We start from the raw sequence: 18,000 nt of genomic DNA, 5'->3' as shown, positions 1-18,000 counted from the left end.
CTCAGCTTGGAAACCTCTCTCTTTCCCCTTAGTGTGGCTGGCTCAGGATTTCTGGGAGTTGAAGTCCACGAGTCATAAAAAAGAGCCAAGATTGCCTAACCCTGCAATAGGTTTTCGAAAGCCAATAGAGGGAGCTTTTCTTTTTTGCAAAAAAAAAAAAAAGGTGCCGGAACGCTGTTCTGAGCGTTTTATGAGAAAAAAAGCCCTGGTTCAAAGGCCTCAATTCTTTGGCGCTCAGCCTTTCTTATGGTCCAACTTTCGCAGCCATACAGTGCAACTGGGAAAACCATGGCCTTTTGTTGGCAAGGTTAGCAAAATATAACAGCCCTATTTGCTGTTGTAAGAAAGCCAATTTGGTATAGCAGTAAATGCACCAGGCTAGAAATGAGGAGACTGAGTTCTAGCCCTGCCTCAGGTACAAAGCTAGTTGGGCCAATCATCTCCTCTCAGCCTAGGGAGGAGGCCAAGGGCAAATCACTACTGAAGAACCTTTGTGAGAGCATGCAGTCTTATTGTGCTGAGGGAACCCAGGAGTAAATACAGTAAACTGTGGTTTGTATTAAATGGTGGTTTATCATACACTATCTACAAATATATACTAGGAGCAAAATACATACACATGGTAATACAGCAAACTCCAACACACAGCAGTTACAGCATGAAACGGATGAGAGAGAGACTCCAGCAAAGCCTTCCCTTTTATACTCAAATTCTTAAAGGGATACAGACTCCTGCTGAGTCATTTCTAACATTGCATCATTCATCTCACATTATACAAGCTAGTTAGCTTCTAAATCATTACCTTCAGGGACTTCTGCAAGCAATTGCCAGGAGTCAATACTGACTTAAGCCACACTTTAAAAAAAATTGCTGTTGAAGAGAAAGGAAACAGTGTTTTTGTTCTTATTGCAAACCTAATCTTGAACCTACTGTGTAGAATATTTATTAAATTGGCTTAATCTCAATCCTGCCAAGACTGAGTGGCTGTGCATATCGGCATCTCGGACTAACCAGTTCATTCCACCTTTAACGATGGGGGGTGAGGTGTTGCACCCCGTTGATAGGGCTCGCAACTTGGGTGTCCTCCTGGATTCACGGCTCAATTTTGAAGACCACATAGGTGCCGTGACCAGGGGGGCTTTTGCCCAGGTTCGCCTGGTACGCCAGTTGCGACCCTACCTGGACCGAGATGCCCTACGCACAGTCACTCATGCGCTCGTGACCTCCCGTTTAGACTACTGCAACGCTCTTTACATGGGGCTGCCCTTGAGGACCACCTGGAGGCTTCAACTGGTGCAGAATGCGGCCGCGCGAGTTGTGATGGGGGCCTCCCGATACTCCCATGTAACACCTCTACTCCGCGAGCTGCATTGGCTTCCGGTTGCCCTTCAGGTGAGATTCAAGGTGCTGGTGATGACCTATAAAGCCCTAAATGGCCTGGGTCCGGGATACTTGAGGGAACACCTCCTGCCAGCATCAAACTCCCTTCGTCCAGTGCGCTCGCACAGGGAGGGTCTTCTCAGGGTGCCGCTGGTAAAAGATTGCCGGCGGATAACACCCAGGGGGAGGGCCTTCTCTGTGGGTGCGCCTGCCCTCTGGAACCAGCTGCCCGTGGAGCTTAGGACCGCCCCTGACCTTCGTTCATTCCGTCGGGACCTGAAGACCTGGCTCTTTGAGCTCTCCGGCCCAGGTTGAGAATTTTTAACTGAGGTTTTTAGTTAAGGGATAATTTAATCTTTTTTAATTGTTTTTTTTTAACTTTTGTATTTTGTACTGTTTGATTTTAAATACCCTGTAAACCGCCCTGAGTCCTTCGGGAAAGGGCGGTATATAAATTTAATAAAATTAAAAATTAAATTAAATTAAGGAAAAAGTCCCATTTTTAGTGTAAATTTATTTTCAAATTTTGCATTCAGATAAACCTGGCAAAAATCATAGGAAAAGGGGGAGGGGAGAGAGGAATTTGATTAGGATGGAACTGAGTCATCTAGAATTTGGATGAGTTTTTTTATTTGTTTTCCCAACTAGGCAAACAAGATTCTTTAGCCATTTCCTCTTTGGTTTGATTATCCTATGGCCAACAACATTCACTGCTAGATCATTTCTTAAAACTCATTATTTTATTATTTTTAAAATAACGACAAAAATCCTATAAATATAAATATGCATACAGTGCAATAAAAAGAAAAAACACATAGAAAGTACTTTTTTAAAAAAATGAAAAAACAACAAAGAAAAAAAGATATATTATCAACCTGTTATATCCTTTAAAACTAAAAGGATAAAACTAAAACTAAAATTCTCCCCCGTCATCCGCGATTGGATTCAAGACTTTCTTAGGGATCGGTTACAAACAGTGAGGGTCAGGTCTGCTTTGTCCACCCCCCTGAAGCTTTGCACTGGCACGCCACAGGGCTGTGTGCTTAGCCCCTACCTGTACTCTTTATACACTTATGATTGTGTATCATCTGACCCATCCACTGCGATAATCAAGTTCGCAGATGATACAACTGTGGTGGGTCTTATTACAGGTGGGGATGAAACATCATATAGGGCGGAGGTACAAAAACTATCCATATGGTGTAGTAACAACAACTTGCACCTAAACATTGGCAAGATGAAAGAGATGGTGTTAGACTTCCGGAGAAAAAAGGAGGAACCTGCCCCACTTTACATCGGGGAGGACTGTGTAGAGAGAGTTTCCTCCTTTAAATTTCTGGGAGTCTACCTCTGTGAAGATCTGACCTGGAAAGTTAACACAACCCAGGTGGCTAGAAAGGCCCAACAGAGGCTTCACTTTCTTAGGGTCTTGCGGAAGAACAGGGTAGAACAACTGCTAATGACCCTCTTTTACTGGTCTACTATAGAGAGCGTCCTCTCGTATGGTATTGTGGTTTGGTATGCTGGTCTGACAGCCACGGACAGGAAAGTATTACAGAGGGTAGTGAGCACAGCACAAGATATTGTGGGCTGTCCCCTGACACCACTGGATGACATCGCCAGGGCTCGTTGCCTTGGAAGAGTGAGGAAGATTCTCAGGGATGACTCACACCCTGGACGGTATCTCTTTACTCTCCTACCATCCGGTAGGAGATATAGGAATATAGCCAGCCGTACCAACAGGCTGAAAAATAGCTTTTATCCGTGGGCTGTTAGGCTTTTAAATGGGACATAATCTCTGTGAACGTATGCAGAATTGACTTGGGAGGCTGGTGTGTGGTGTAGTTGGTTCACATGGTGTGGTAGGATGGAGGGTTTGTTGTCACTGTGTGTTGGGGGGAGAGAGCACGGGGGGGGGAGGCTCAGCTAATCTCAATGTACACATGTTGTACTTTGACAATAAAGGTTTATTATTTATTTATTTATTTATTTATTTAAAAGCCTACTATTAGCTTCTAGATAGATATTAGTCATTAATAAATAAGTTTACTGTGCTGATATGAAGAAATGAGTGGAATAAAGAATCAGAGGTTCCTGTATTGCTTAGGCAATGATAGTCTGTTTTAATTTCTATAAGAAGAATATCAGTGAACTCACACAATAAAAATAATATTTAAATGTGTTGGATTCTGTTATGCTTATATAGAAAATGATAAAAACAGCATTTTTTGGAGATATAATAAGAATAATGCTTGTCTAAAACATGTTTTTACACTGTTTTACACTTGCTAGGTTTTGGGAGAAAGTACTGAATTATATAAATACAATTGTGCAACAAAAGCTAAAATTTTCAGATAATATTATTTTGAACTACATACCACCTAGTACTTGGAATTTGACTATTGGACAATATAAGTGGATTCTCCATGCCCTTATTATGATCATGATGCAGCATTGGAAAGATATTTGAATGGTCCCTTTCATTTAATGGATTGAGGACCTGATTACACTTGAATAATAATTATACTTGAATAATAATTGCATTGGATAGCTATGCATAGAATTGTACCTATTTACTATTCACTGCTGGGACACAACCCAGATTGTGGGCTCCTGTTTCACATTAGAAGCTTAAACTAAGAATCCTATTTCAGAAATGGCTCTTGCTATGTGTTAATATTTATTAATGTATTATTTCAATAAATCAACACTGTTAATGATATGAACTAAAATACACACAGTTAGAAAGTGATAAAATAACATAAATTATAATTAGTAAAACTTAAAGGCCTGGGACAAGAGAAAGGGCTTAATGATCTTAACCATTAGGTTAAGAAAAGTTTAAGAAAGGTCTTCTTCACCTTGAGCCATAGTGGCACAGTGGTTACAATACAGTATTGCAGACTAATCCTGCTGACTGCCAGGAGTTTGATCCTGATTGATGAAGGTTGACTCAGCTTTCCATCCTTCTGAGGTTGGTAAAATGAGGACCCAGATTGTTGGGGGCACTATGCAGACACTGTAAACTTCTCAGAGAGTGTGTAAGCACTGTGGAGTGGTACATAAGTCTAAGTGCTATTGCTATTGCTAATTCTCTTCCTGATAAGCTAAGGTTTATTTGAATTAATCATCTGATCTTCTACTGTCTAATTACTGATTCAGCTTAAACCATGCTGAATCAGTGCTATTATCCATTAGACATACTGAATGACATAGAGTTGAAATGTCATTGGCAGTTTTACACGAGAAGGGCACTGGTGTCAGCAAGTTTCATCTGTTGAGTTCACCATTAATTCTCTCCCTGTTCTGTTCTTCATTGCTTTTCATGAGGAACAATGTATTAAAATGCATTTAGAATCTGTAGTAGCTTTTCTCTGCCATTTTAAATATTTAGTTTTATATTTCCTATTTTGATAACATAGGCATGCCTTACTGGGATTTCAGACATTAGGATGACCATTTGATAGCAGCAAAGCATAATTTTATGATTGTTTGCCAGCCCGGAGTCACTTATTTGAGGTGGGCAGCTACAGAAATTAAAGAAATAAAAATAAATACAGAAATAAAGCAAAAAGGAAATACAGTAATCATCAGATAAAGGCACTCCTCCCTGATTCATCAACTGAGATTGTAATCAGATATTCACCTGCCTACCACTGCCATTGGACTCAGTATCCTTTGCTTCCAAATAAAACATTCTTTCTGTAGAAAAAAATTATAAAAAACATTCTTTCTGTAGAAAAAAAATTATAAAAATAAATAGTATGATTGTACTGCAAGGAACATTATTCCTTATGAATAATTTATGTATGCTTTCTCAACTATGTTATGTTGTGTTTGTGTGTGTGTCTGTGTGTATGTCTGTACACACAACTGCTTCATTTGGGAATTAACTACATCCAACAATTACACTTCTTGTCCTTCAAATGTTCCCTTATATCTTCTTTAATTACTTGCCAGTCTTTTAAATTCTCAGCAAAACTGACCTGCTGTAGGCTTGTCTACCCCTCAAACACTGCAACGAGCTTCTTAACAAATAGAGCAGACTGGGGTCTTTTCAAAGTATGGAAAGAGACGTTAGATGCTGTAATTTCCATAGTTTGCCTGTGTGTGTGTGTGGGGGGAACGCTTATGAATCCTGAAGTGTTAGCAATGTACTTGCTGAGGAAGGCAAGAAAATTTTAATCTCTTGATTATCAGTGGAACTAGTATTCTCAAGGGTGCAAAGGCCAATATGTTTGCTGTATTGTTGGACCATGGCAGAGTTATTCACGTGATTAGGTCACATCATGCCATAATAGGGGTGGCAGTCTTCCACCATGTCATGTTATCATGTGTCAGTTCTGAGAAGAAAAATCACTAACCAGCCATTAGAAATTACACTTGTGGATAATAATCCCATATTATGAGTAGATGTTGTATTCTGTAAGTTTCACATTTTAATTTAGCAGTTATAGCATAATGCAAAATGGGCTATATGGGGGCCTCCAGGCATTTGTTAGTTTGTTTTTATCCCAACTTTATTAACTTATGTAAGTAACTCAAGATGACAAACATATCAAATATTCCTTCCTCTTCGTATTTTCCCTACAACAACCCTGTGAGATGGATTTGGCTGAGAGAGAGTGACTGACCCAAAGTCACCCAGCAGGCTTTTATGTTAAGAAGGGGCTAGAACTCACACTCTCCTGGTTTCTAGCCTGGTGCCTAGACCAAACTGGCAAAAACTTGATAAACTACAGCTCACAGCACCCTTTTCCATTTCCTTGTTGGACACAGATCCTGAGAATTGGGGTTTAGCAACATCTGCATATTTCTTATATTCAGTTCTAATGGGCTCCCCTCCTCCCAAATTTTTGTGGTTATTGCAGCTGCTGGTATTTTTTCTATTACTGTCTTCCTAAAGATTCAAAGATAGTTCTTATAAGCTTCTCATGGGTAATTTATAGTATTATCTAACCTGGGGTTTTGTTTGTTTTTTTGTTAATGGAAGTAGAATTCTCTGATGTTATTCCACACATTAGAGGTTTTTGCATCGGGGGAGCCAAGCTTGCAAATAAAGAAATTATTATGCATAGTAGTAGTAACAATTAAAGCAGGAATACTTAGTGCCAAGAGGGAATAGACTAAACTTTCAGCTCAGTTCCCTCTGGTCTCTTTACTTGAAGAACTAAAATAAAATGAGAGAATCAGGGCCAATGTTTGTGTTGCACAAAACTTGGAAGTTGGTTCCTGCACCTGGCACTGTTGATGAACTGACTGGTGTTTATATTACTTACTAATACCTCACAGCACTGAAACGTTTGAGCATATTTGATTTTTGGTCTTGTATTATTCATAAACAAGTGCCATTGGCTCTGTATGGTGTTGTTGTCTATTAGGTGAATGAATTTAAAAGGCTATGATACTAAGGCTTTGGTTTTTTTTTAATTAGTAGTTTTTTGGATTAAATTTCAAAATAAAATGATGTATTCCAGTGATATTCTGATGTCTGCTTATATTATGAACTTCTCTTGAAAAAAATGCCATATAAATTAAAAATGAGGGTGATGATTTTGATTTATATCAGCCTTTCTAATTTGATATCTTCCACATGTTCTGGGATTGCAGCTTCAAGAATTTTCAGGAAGCAAAGCTGACTGGGAATTGTCTGATTACAGTCCTGACATGTTTGGAAGATGGTAAGTTAAGGAAAATAGGCTTTATGAATTAGCCTGCAGATTTTCCTTGGAAAGTTGGTGTGATGGTAGGCAGGTTTTTTTTAAAAAAAGAAAAAAGAGGAGAAATACTCCAGGGAGAAAAATTACACTGATTTTACCAGTTAGTACAATGATTTATTTTTATTTTGTTTGTTATTATCCCAGTCACAAACCCCAGATGACTTACAGTCAGGAAGATAACATAAAATCATTACACATCTAAAACAAACTAAAATAAATTAAAAAAACACAGTAACTAGACCAGTGGTGACGAACCTATGGCACACGTGCCAGAGGCGGCACTCAGAGCCCTCTCTGTGGGCATGTGCGTTGTTGCCCCAGCCCCGCTTCCCCCCATAGCCCCCTCGTCACCAGCAGTCCCCCTGGAGAGTCGCCCCCGGGTGCGGTCTGCATGGAGCAGTGCAGCCAAGGACATGGCAGCTGGGCAACGTGGACAAGACACCGTGATGCTGCGGGGCGTGGGCAGAGGGTGTGGCCGCCATGACACTGCAGGGGTGCCTGGGTAATTGTAGCAGGCCATGGAGGTGGTGGGTGGCTCAGTGGGGGGCGGGGCAGTTTTTGGGCACTCAGTCTCTAAAAGGTTCGCCATCACTGAACTACACTGAAAAAGCTATGGAAACAATATGCCATATTCAAAAGGTCTGGGGAGAGAGGAGGTATTTATTTATTTATTTATTTATTTACGTACGTATGTACGTACGTACTTACTTCCTTACTTAATTTTTAAGCCGCCTATCTCCTTTCAGGGTGACACTGGGCAGCTTAAAGGTTATAAGACAACTAAAAAAATAGTAAAAAGATGAAAGCAACACAAAGTTAAAACATTATTAAGAACTACACTAAAATCTTTTTGCCCTTCAGGAGAGATAATGGCTGGAATGAACTCTACTAAGTTAGGAGAGATAGAGTGGTCTCTTTCTAAGCCTGTACCCAAACTGTGGGAAAATATTCAAATAGGTTGCAAATGTCCTTTGGGCTGCATTTTCTCAGAAATAAAAGAATGTATAACATCAGGTTATGGATCAATAGTATTGCAAATGGAATCAGTGAATGGAGTTCCTGTAATTTTTCCTTTATCAGTAGTAGCAAGAATGAAAATGGTTTTCATGAATTTGGTATATTTTAAATTTAAGTCTTTCTCAGTTACTGTCTCGAATAATGCTACTGCTTATGCATAACTGAGACCAAACTAAGCTCACACTGCACACAAGTAGAATGCTCTTGTGAACGCTGATTCGGGAATTCTAGATTATGTTTCAGAAAAGAATTTTGTGTCTCCAGAATTTACTACTTCTAAGCAGAACACTATCCCCACCAATAAACAAACTAAAATGATGGTATGATTTAAATTGCTGTGATTTAGCAGCTGTATATATTTCATTTAGAAAACAGCATCATCTTATGCCTGCAAAAGACATAAATGCTATTGGCCATATAGCAAACAGTAGTTTTCTACCTAATTCCAATGAGTGGTGCAGCTAAGATAATGCATATTAAAATTGCGCATCACTGAAGGGAAGAAGAAAATAACGTGGTACCACTTTCACTATCAGCTAAAAACTGACATACTTTATTGTTCAATGTGAAACTAAAATGAATGGCTCCAATTTTTCTGTCAAAATGAGTTTCATAATCTCAGATAGTTAAGAGAGACTTTATGTTATTATCTGTGCATCATAACAGAGTGTAGTTAGGGACGCCAGTTTAAAAGCAATTGCTCACTATGATTTAGCATAATACATTAACATTATGTTTAGTACTGCTTTGCATGGAAAACTTCTCAACATGGTACTATGTGTGTATGCGTATATCATGTATGTATGTGTACATATGTATGTACTGTATATGTACACACACAATATCCAACTATATATTTTCATCCATGCAAATCAAAAATCCAAATATAACACAATAATCATAGTTCAGGCATTCCTAGTATTTCCCAAATTTGTGCATTAATTTAGAAGTAGAAACACCAGAATTTCCAATTATATCATGTGATCAGGAACTTGGTTATGATTGCCTATAGCCATCTGTGCTTTGGTAATAGAATTGCTATCATGGGAATGTATAAACTAAAACTTCCATTGTGTTTATCTGATTGTCTGACTTTACCCTCAAGTTAGCCCAAACAATGCATTATACTGCAACAATTTTTTAATCAAGGCACCAAAAATCTGCTAAGTTAAGAATGTCACTACAATTATGTTTTATATTTATGTTATATACACTTCTTAGATAATCATGGAACCTTCCAGCGTTGAGGTGAAAAAAACGTGGTTAACCTAAAATTTAATATTCATTCTGTCACATCTTTCTGTCAAAACATGACCCAGTGCAGGGGTAGGCAACCTTGGCTCTTTTATGACTCGTGGACTTCATTTCCCAGAATTCCTGAGCCAGCCATGCTGAGGGGAAAGGAGAGGTTTCCAAGCTGAGCCATGCTGGCTCAGGAATTCTGGGAGTTGAAGTCCACAAGTCATAAAAGAGCCAAGGTTGCCTACCCCTGACCCAGTGGATCACAAGGTTGTCTGTTCTATTTTTAAACATATTAGGAAACTTGAAATGGTTTAAAACACAGTGGAGTAGCATTGACAAAGGCTACAAACAGTCTGAGATCATTCAAAACGAAGTATAAACATTTTGAAACAATTGTTTTTGCTTCCTTGCACACTTACCTGTTTTTGTATGAGCTTGCCCAGTCTTGAAAGCAGCCTTCCCCCGTTTAATACTTTCTTGGTTTGGGAATAGAACTTTACTTTATTTCAAAGTAAATTTTGTTTGCTTTAATAGAAATAAATTATTTTAAAGTAATTTGAGACTTTGTTTGTGCCCTGGCTTATGAAGCCAGATGGTGACCAAGAACAGGCCTCGCTTTCATATTGTACCCCAAATCTGAAATGTTTTTCCCAGAAATAATTTAATATTTTAAAAATATATATTTAAAACATTTCTATGGTTGCCCATCTTACAATAGGAAGCTCTTAATTTAACCATTATGCTTGCCCAGTCTTTATATAGATATAAATGTCACATTTGCATTTTAAAAATATTATTTTTAAAAATAATATATACTGAAATGTTAAACATAAACATAGAAACACAATACGTAAACATATATAAAAATATAAACCTGGACCAAACATCTAAAATATGTAAAATATTATTTCAATATTTTTAATAATACTTTTAATATTATTTCTGCCCTTCACTTTCATAATGGATGCATTAACTATTTCTTTGTGGTTTATACTGTTGTATTCATTATTTAATTTTTTATCTCTATATCTATATCTATAAAACTCTTTATCATCCAGCTAGCTTTTGTAGATTTCTCTCTCTTGAAATATGTCAGTTTTGCCATCTCCACTAAGTTCTTACATTTAAATATCCAATCTTCAACATTTGAAGCAAATTTCCCATTTTTATGCATATAATATCCTGCAATGATCTTATACAACATTAAGACAGCTTTTTACTCAGTTCTTGTTCCATAAACCCTAATGTCCATTTCTGGTTTCATCTGAAAAGGGATTCCTGTTATTTTCACAAATGTCTTGTGAATTATGGACCAAAACTTTTTGGCCACTTCACAAACCCACCATATGTAAGCTCCATCCTTTTTTTCTATATTTCCAACTTTTCCTTGAAACATTCTTATACATTTCACAGGTGTTCAATCCCTGCTATACATTATATTTTTTCTGAAATTATGCATAGAATAAATTTAATGTTTTTATCCACATTTTCCCCAAATATGTTGTGCCAATATTGGGCACCAAATTCAGTGTCCATCTAATGTTAAATTCTTCAACTTTAGCTTGGGTATGTATGTACATTTATTTTATTTATTTTATTTTATTGAATTTATATACCGCCCTTTCCCGTAGGACTCAGGGCGGTTTACAGGGCATAAAAAACGTCAATACAAAAATTAAGAACAATTAAAAGATTAAACTAAATCCCTGAAAAAATATAAAACATATAAAACCCCAGTTAAAACCCCAATTAAAACTCAGCCTGGGCCGGAAAGCTCGAAGAGCCAAGTCTTCAGGTCTCGGCGAAATGATAGAAGGTCGGGGGCAGTCCTAAGCTCCACGGGCAGCTGGTTCCAAAGGGCAGGCGTACCCACTGAGAAGGCCCTCCCCCTGGGTGTTATCCGCCGGCATTCTTTTACCGGCGGCACCCTGAGAAGGCCCTCCCTGTGGGAGCGCACAGGACAAAGGGAGCTTGATGCCGGCAGCAGGTGTTCCCTCAGATATCCCGGACCCAAGCCATTTAGGGCTTTATAGGTCATCACCAGCACCTTGAATCTCACCCGGAGGGCAACTGGAAGCCAATGCAGCTCACGGAGCAGAGGTGTTACATGGGAGTAACGGGAAACCCCCATCAAAATGTATTTATTCATGTCTTTGTTTATTTTCATATTTCTTAACCACCTATCTCCCCTTTATACGATTAAACAAAAAAAATCGTTAAGATCCACTATTGTTATTTGTTTAGAGATATTTTGTTATCTTTACTATTCTAATGGTGCTTCCCCATTGTCTGCTGTAAATTCATTCACAATATCTGTGTATAGGTGTATATGGCTTCATTTTTATTCTGCATGCATATTTTTTTCCTTTCTATATTAGCCTGGAGACGTTTACCAAAATATATGGCAGGCTTATAGTGGGAAGAGAAGAGGATTATGGGGACAATCTATCCCACTTTTTTTTACTCTTCATAATTTCAGGTCTCAGTCTGAGATTCAAATCAGGGGTTCTGGATTATATTAATGTGTATAAAAGTACATTTACACAGGAAATATGTTGTATAAATGGGATTAAAATAAATAAAATAAAAATATTTTTATTTATTGAGCCAATTTCTATAGCCCCACCTCCCCATCTCAATCCATGATTCTGGGTGGCTTCAATTCCAAAACTATAAAAATATTGAAAACAATAAAAACATCCAAAATAAATATAGACAGCAACCAAGATAATTAACCAGTTAACAGTAAAGCCAAGAAATCGGATCCTTAACACATTCAGAGCCCCAGGCTTGGGAACACAGGCAATGTATCATGCATTGGCCCTATTTATTATGGCCAGAAGCAACAAAAAAACAACAACCATAAACATACAGGAAAAAAAACAAATAAGATTCATATGACTGGAACTTTCTCTTCAGCAAGAATCTGATGCTGACTGGAAGCTAAATATGAAAACCTAGTTCATTTTAGGTGATTTGGATGTTTTTATCAGCTAGTAGGAAAGCTAGAGATAATCACCTGATTGCTCTGAAATTATTGCTAGAAAAAGGAGAATGAAATTTTGACACCATAATCAAATACAACAGTGTGTGTGTGTTCCCCATAGGGACAGAGGCAGCAAGATAGAGGAATATCATGGTATAACAAATATCATGGTATAACTACAACAACAACAATAATGATGATGATGTTGGAAGGGACCTTGGAGGTCATCTAGTTCAACCCCCTGCTCAGGCAGGAAACCCTATTCCATTTCATACAAATGGCTGTATTAAGTTCTTAAAAACTTCCAGTGTTGGAGCATTCACAGCTTCTGGGGGCACGTTGTTCCACTGATTACTTGTTCTGTCAGGAAATTTCTCCTTAGTTCTAGGTTGCTTTTCTCTTTGGTTAGTTTCCATCCATTGCTTTTTGTCCTGCCTTCAGGCACTTGGGAGAATAGCTTTACTCCCTCTCCTTTGTGGTAGCCCCTGAGATATTGGAACACTGCTATCATGTCCCCCCTTGTCCTTCTCTTCATTAAACTAGACATAACCCAATTCCAGCAGCCGTTCCTTATATGTTTTAGCCTCCAGTACCCTAATCATCTTTGTTGCTCTTCTCTGTACTCTTTCCAGAGTCTCAACATCATTTTTACATCGTGATGACCAAAACTGGATGCAGTATTCCAAGTGTGGCCTTACCAAGGCATTGTAAAGGGGTATTAACACTTCATGTGATCTTGATTCTATCCCTCTGTTAATGCAGTCTAGCACTGTGTTGGCTTTTTTGGCAGCTGCAGCACACTAATGGCTCATATTGCCTACTACTGTTGAGCACTATACCTGTGCATTTGTTTTTTCTTGCCTAAATGTAGAGCCTTACTTTTTTCACCATTGAACTTCATTTTCTTAGATAGCGCTCAATGTTCAAGTCTGTCAAGATCATTTTGTATCTTAAGCCTATCTTCTGGAGTGTTGGCTATTCCTGTCAGCTTGGTGTCATCTGCAAATTTGATGAGTTCCCCATCTGTCCCCTCATCCAAATCATTGATGAAGATATTGAAGAGCACTGGGCCCAGAACAGAGCCCTGGGGCACCTCACTACACACTTCCTTCCATGTAGATGCAGTTCCATTGAGGATCACACACTGAGTACGGCCTGTCAGCCAGCTACGAATCCATCTGGTGGTGATGCTGTCAAACCCACATTTTTCTATCTTATCAAGTAGTAGGTTGTGATCTACTTTATCAAATGCCTTACTGAAGTCCAAGTAAATTATATCCACAGAATTCCTCTGGTCCATTCATTTTGTCCCCTAGTCAAAGAATGCAATAAGATTTGTCTGGCATGATCTGTTTTTGACAAACCCATGTTGGCTTTTTAGTAATGACTCTGTTTGCCTCTAGGTGTTTGCTGATTTGTTTGCTCTAGGTGTTTGGTATTTCCTGAGAATAGTGCAGAGGAGAAGGTTTTTGAAACATGACTTTGTGAAAGCCTAATAATAGTTAGGGTAGACATAAGTGTGAAGATAAAAGATCCCATCACTCACTCATTAAATATATTTAGATCATACAAAAGCTGGAGAGAGTATGAATGTAACTGTCAAAAAATTGAAGTCAAAATTAATATTTGGGACTTTTTTGAGGGGGGTGGAATTATAAAAATAAATATGTGCATGGTGCATTAATAACAAAAAGTAATATATACATAAGTAATTAGTTCTACATATGTATACGTATATGTAGTTTGTTTGGCTTTTTTTTAACACACACACAAAGGACTGTGGTCTCTCACAAGTAAGAACTGATATGCACTAATAAAAATCTAATATTGAATTGAATAGCAAAATAGGCTATTCAACAACAGAGAAATTGATTTTTGAAAACTTCAAAATCATTACATAAAAGGTAAAGTATTAAAGAACAATTATTAAATAACAAAATTATTATTATTCCACCATAAAGAATGATTTAAGTAAAAAATATGTCCCTTTTCCTCCCTTCCACTAAATTTCATTTCATTTCATTTATTAAATTTATATACCGCCCTTCTCCCGAAGGACTCAGGGCGGTGAACAGGGCATATATAAATAGAAAATACAAAAATTAAAAGAGAATTAAATAATTGCCCAGATAAAACAGTAACAGTATAAAAACCCATTAAAAACCCTAACATTCCCCCATCAGGCCAGGCCAGCTTGTTCAAATAAATGGGTCTTCAGACCGCGCCGGAAGGAGCGAAGGTCCGGTGCCGTCCGGAACTCAACCGGCAGTTGGTTCCATAAAGCTGGAGCGCCCACAGAGAAGGCCCTCCCCCTGGGGGCCACCAGCCGGCATTCTCTGACTGGAGGCACCCTGAGGAGGCCCTCTCTGTGGGAACGCACAGGGCGGAGGGAAGTTGACGCCGGCAGCAGGTGGTCCCCAAGGTACTCCGGACCCATGCCATGTAAGGACTTAAAGACCATAACCAAAACCTTGAATCTCACTCGGAAGACAACTGGTAACCAATGCAGCTCGCGGAGCAAAGGTGTAACATGGGAGTACCGGGAAACTCCCAAGACAACTCTCGCGGCCGCATTCTGTACCAGTTGGAGCCTCCGAGTGGTCTTCAAGGGGAGCCCCATGTAAAGAGCATTGCAGTAGTCCAGGCGAGAGGTCACGAGCGCATGAGTGACCGTACACAGGGCATCCCGGTCCAGATAGGGCCGCAACTGGCGCACCAGGCGAACCTGGGCGAAAGCCCCCCTAGTCACGGCTAATATGTGTTACTTTTGCAAGGCCAAGAATTTGGCAAACAAATGTACAGTTGCAAATAAAAACAGAGCTGGAAATTTGAAAAGCTTTATAAACATATAGAAGATTGCATAAATAACTGAGAAACAAGTTAGAGCATTTCCTGAAAATGAAGATAATGAAATCAACTCAAAAAATATATAGAAACGAATAGAGAGACTAATGTCAATAACAAGGGTGACTTTATAAAAATGTTAATGTTCTCTCATTTCAGTGATAGACATAAATAAAAAATGTAGATATAAAAATATATCTGGCTTTTTCTGCCATGACTGATATTTATTTATTTAAATTTATTGGCTGCTCAACTACAATGGACTGTGGCAATCTCTCCCATTTAAGGCATTTTAAAGTGTGTGTGTGTGTGTGTGTGTATATACCATAGCACGATCCATTGTTTTCTGCGGTAAAAAAATGTTATTTTTTATTTTAGAGATTAAAAAATGTGAGCTATAAAGGACATATATGTGCTATGCATAGCATCGTTCATAAGAATGAAAAAGCTTGCTTCAGTGAGATTGAAAAATAGTGATGTCAGTGTGATTATATTTTGGAAGCTGGTGTACTATGATTGCTTTACACTCAAACTATTTCTCCTTCAGCTTCTGGCCATGAATGCTAACATATCATTGACCTAGAAAGCTGAGTGTTGTCTTCTTTTTTTTGTTTTTGCTGCCATGGTTTCTTTTGGGATAAGAGAATTTAGTTCTTTTGTAAACATTCAGAAGATAATTCTAGATAACATCCAATGGCCATGACAGGGCTTAGAAAGGCAGGCAAGAATGATAAGACTGGCTGTTGAAATAGGAGCAATATGAGTGCAAACTAACTCCAAGTGTAATCAGTGGAATTATTTGCTATTGGAATTGTCAAGAGCTGTCCAATGTCATTGGATTTTACTGTTTTGTCTATGTCATCTCCTGAACCTGTCAGATCAGGTTGGAAAAGCTAAGTCTGGAGAAGCCAAACCCATAGTCACTAGGAAAGGGATATAAAATAAAACTTCTAATAACATACTGTTTATGAAAATACATGATTATAGAACAAGAATAGAAATACTTTTGTCCTGATAATACTGCACCTCATAAAGCTGATTGGTGGGGGTTTCAGAATTATTGAAGCCTGGCACCCCACAAGCAATTCCATCAACAGGCACGCAACCTACAATCAGCCTACAAACCCCTGATAATTCAAATAAAGCACACAACCAAACTTCAACTTCAACCAGCCTCCAACTCCCCCAACCAGCATTTCAGCTCCCAATGACCTCCACCTGATGGGACCCACACGTGACCCCCTCACAAGACCCCTCACAAGAACTTCATCTGATGTGACCCACAACTGACCCTTCACAAGGCCCCTTACAGAATCTTCACTTGACGTGACCCTCCCATCATAAGACCTACAGACCAACATTGACATTCTCTAAATTCCGCTGAAGATGTTACCTAGCCTGGTAACAGAATGTTTGGAAACCACCCACAAGCTCAGTGTCAACGCTGATAACAGTGGATCTTTTTGCATTGACAACAGATGGAAGTAAAGCCATTTTTTCCCTTTTGCTTTTAGAGTTAGATGATGCTGGGAGGGGGGGATGTGAATGAGAGTCCAGCTAGACATAACAACACTAAACATAGCGTGAGAATCAAGGTTATTGAGCCCAGAGTTGATAAAGAATTGGTGGGCTGGAGAGCTGGAGAGGAAGCCCGTGCTTCAAACTAATTGGGGAATGTGATTTATGACTGTTAATTGGAGGAGGGTATTATGCTTTGATACTATGTGCCCAGGGGAGGGGAATTCAGTTTTTGGCTTTGATTATGTAAGTGCCGATATTATGCTACTCGAATAAAAGATCCTTTAAGGTAAACAATGCCTCAAAGTTCTTTTGAAGAGTTTCATCTGTTGGAGCCATGACACTTGGAGAATGAACCTCCATTCTCATAACTTATTATGTTTGTATGTGAGTGCATTTTTTATTGACAAGTAATTTACTTGAATGGAAATGGATTAAAAACGTATTTCCATTTAGCATTGTTTAAATCTCATTAAATCATTTTTGTATTTGAATTAAGACAGTATTCTAATCTGACAGTTTAAGACAACTTAGACTGAACAATCTGTTGGCATTTCTAATTTAATGTTATTTCTTAGAATATTCCGAGAAGAAATATATATGATTTTTTAAACTGATGCTATCAGGAATTAAATCTGGCAATCAAGATATGCAAAATGCACATCCTTGACTATGTTTTCTTATGATTAACACATAATTTAGAAGTAGATGTTTATTCCCTTTTAAGTAGCATATTAGTATGTACTTAAACTGGTTTAATACATTTTTTTTATTTAAGTCACCTTCATATTGCTAATCATTAATAAGTGATGCTCAGCAGTGGAAAGTGCTTTACAGCATCTTTCTAAATACATAGCTTAAATTAAAAGATAGCTTCTTTAAAAAATATGGTTTAATTCTAGACCCCATTATACATAGATTCAAACTACTGGATAAATAAGAATTAAGTTACTTATGACGTGCTTAAGTCCAGTGGTTTTCACTGAACCTCTTCCAGATATGACTAAGATAGCTTTGAATTATTTTTGTTCCAGACATTTTCTCTGTGCATTTTTATTTGTTTGATAGCAAATACCAGAAGAGAGAAGTAGTATATGGAGGACTAAACAAAGTTGATGGGCTTGTTTGCCAAGTATAGCTGGAATGTCCAGTCAATTTAATGGAATGTATCTTTGGAATGTTGTCTATACCTAGGTACACCCATTTGTAAATATGTATCATCAAAGGTGTTAGTGTTGAGAATAAACAATAACTTGAAGTGCACAGCCTTTTTATTATTTAACTTTCTGGATA

At 38.2% G+C, this 18,000-nt stretch overlaps 1 protein-coding gene across 1 annotated transcript in view; it reads left to right on the top strand.

Moving 5' to 3' along the window:
- The window catches only part of PHF2 (PHD finger protein 2), a 145,433-nt gene that overhangs the window by 34,626 nt on the left and 92,807 nt on the right, over positions 1–18,000 (top strand). The window lies entirely within an intron of this gene.

This window comes from Vipera berus (assembly GCF_964194415.1).
Source record: "Vipera berus genome assembly, chromosome: 2".
Classification (NCBI taxonomy): domain Eukaryota; kingdom Metazoa; phylum Chordata; class Lepidosauria; order Squamata; family Viperidae; genus Vipera; species Vipera berus.
This window is presented reverse-complemented; position numbering and strand designations above follow the sequence as displayed.